Source organism: Elephantulus edwardii, unplaced genomic scaffold, assembly GCF_000299155.1.
Source record: "Elephantulus edwardii isolate Elephantulus edwardi_28Jun2011 unplaced genomic scaffold, EleEdw1.0 scaffold00005, whole genome shotgun sequence".
In the NCBI taxonomy this organism is placed as follows: domain Eukaryota; kingdom Metazoa; phylum Chordata; class Mammalia; order Macroscelidea; family Macroscelididae; genus Elephantulus; species Elephantulus edwardii.
Window position 1 is genome coordinate 20,061,021 of NW_006399755.1, and position 2,543 is coordinate 20,063,563.

General features: G+C 44.6%; 1 protein-coding gene and 1 pseudogene across 1 annotated transcript in view; both read left to right on the plus strand.

Moving 5' to 3' along the window:
- The window catches only part of LOC102853370, a 32,394-nt pseudogene extending 31,928 nt beyond the window's left edge, over nt 1-466 (plus strand).
- The window catches only part of FGGY (FGGY carbohydrate kinase domain containing), a 741,424-nt gene that overhangs the window by 682,122 nt on the left and 56,759 nt on the right, over nt 1-2,543 (plus strand). The gene's annotated exons all lie outside the window — the stretch shown is intronic.

Consider the following 2,543-nt stretch of genomic DNA (forward strand, 5'->3'; position numbering starts at 1 on the left):
CTTCCTTCCTTCCTTCCTTCTTTCTTTCTTTCTTTCTTTCTTTCTTTCTTTCTTTCTTTCTTTCTTTCTTCTTTCTTTTTTTTTTGTTTTCCCCAGCACCCAAGATTCCAACAAGCGTCCATGCCAATAAGGGTACTCATGGGGGCAAAAGGGGCAAAAGGGAAGAGTTTAAGAGGAGGGAATTCTAAGGCAGTTCACACAAGAGCCCTTGGAAAGAAGGGTCCAAGTCAGATCTGGTCACTCCGTGGGACTCTAGGAAAAGCACCTTAGTTCACAGCAGGCACCGAGTCTCACGATGGGCAAAGGAGACCCCAACAAACCGAGGGGCAAAATGTCCTCTTACTCCTTCGTGCAGATGTGCCGAGAAGAGTACAAGAAGAAACACCTCAACTCATCAGTCAACTTCACCGAGTTCTCCAAGAAGTGCTCTGAAGACCATGTCTGCAAAGGAAAAGTGGAAGTTTGAAGATACGGCAAAAACTGACAGAGCACGCTATGACAGGGATATGAAAAATTATGTGCCTCCCAAAGGTAACAAGAAAGGACAGAGAAAAAGATCCAAAGGCTGCCTTCTTCGTGTTTTGTTCAGAACATCATCCAAAGATCTAAAGTGAACACCCAGGGCTGTCCATTGGGGATACTGCAAAGAACTTGGGTGAAATGTGGTCTGAACAATCAGACAAAGATAAACAACCATACGAACCTAAAGCAGCCAGACTAAAGGAGAAATATGAGAAGGATATTGCTGCATATCGTGCCAAGGGGAAAAGTGAACCAGGGAAGAAAGGTCCTGGCAGACCAACAGGCTCAAAGAAGAAGAGTGAACTAGAAGATGAGGAGGAGGAAGAGGTGGAAGAGGAGGAAGATGAAGAATAAATGGCTGCCTTATGTGTGGAGTATGTGTGTGTGCTCAGGCAATTGGTAGCTAAGAATGTGAATTCAAGTGCGGCTCAATATTAGCTTCAGTATAAAAACTGTACAGAATTTTGTATAGGTGATAACGATTGGTCCTTGAAAACAGTGTACTAATTCTTAAGGACACTTTTGTTCTAATGGGTAGTGCCAGTTTAGGCTGGTATCAGTTTCTCAAGATCTCCAATGGTGTCATCAATGATGATGCACTTAACACAGACCTTCTTTTCTAGACAATCCTTGCAAACCACCTCGATTATTCTAGCTGCAGGTTGAATCTGCTGGAGCTAGCGATGCCACCCACATAATCTTTTCTTCTGGTAAACATGAGCTTGGCCTGCTTTAGACCTGCACATTTTGCACCTAGCTCATGCATGTGATTCCTTTGAATATTGTGACATGCTCATTTTCAGTCTGGCACCTGAGGTTTATGGGATGAGCGCCAAAACCCACTCTTGGCTCAGTGCCCTGAAATAGTTCCTGAGAAGGGGAAAATTCCCATCTTTCAGATTCTGATGTTGTCTGTTTTCCACAGAGTGCAGACAGATCTGAGAAACCAGCTCCCCAGAACCACCTGGATTATGCAGCTAATCCCTGTGCTTCTGAGCAGGGGGCTGGGAGGGACAGAGCATAGTTCCTTATCCTATTCTTGCTTCTAATCTAGACAGATAATTTCTTGGTAACTTCCAGAGTTTAATTTGCCTTTTATAAATAAAGTAGCAAAGCTTTCTGCCCAAATTCCCAAACACAGACTCACTTGTCTATCTTGCTATATCCAAAAACATTCACTCAGATAATAGTTTATTCTTTTGAGTTCCGTTCTATAAGGTATAAGACTAGGCATGGGCAGAGACATTCGCTGACGCACTTCAGGACAGTCACAGAAAGAATGACGTCAACATGTCTCCACACTGCACTTCCCTCTTCACTTCCTCCCCACCCCCATGATCCTGATGTAAGAGGATGTCTCTCCAATTACTGTTCCGGAGAGGTTGTCTTTGTTAGGTGCTGTCAAGTCAAGTACAACTCATAGCGACCACATGAACAACAGAACTGAACCCTGTCCTATTCTGTGCCATCCTCACAGTCTCTGACACACTCACAAGCCCATTGCCTCAGTCACTGTGCCAATCCACCTGGTTGAGAACTGTCTTCTCCTTTGTCATCCCTCCACCTTTACAAGCATGATGTCTCTCTCCAAGGAATAACCTACCTGAGCAACATTTCCAAAGTACATGAGAGGAAGTTTCATCATCTTTGCCTCCAAGGAGCGCTCTGGATGCACCTTCTCTAAGACATATCTGCTTATTCTTTTTGCAGTCCATAGGATATTCGGCCCTCTTCTCCAACATCTCGGTTCAAAGGCATCAGTTCTTCATCTGTCATCCTTATTCATTGTTCAGCTTTCAGATGCATAGCAGATAATTGAAAAGACCATGGCCTGAATTAGGCACACCTTGTTGTTGTTGTTATGTGCCGTCGAGTTGCCTGCGAGTCATAGCGACCCTATGTACAACAGCCCTAAACTCCGCTCTGTCCTGTGCCAATTGCATTGTCTCCGACACTCCCATCCCAATTATCCCAGTCACTGACTCAATCCATCTCATAGAGGGCCTTCCTCTCCTGCGCCG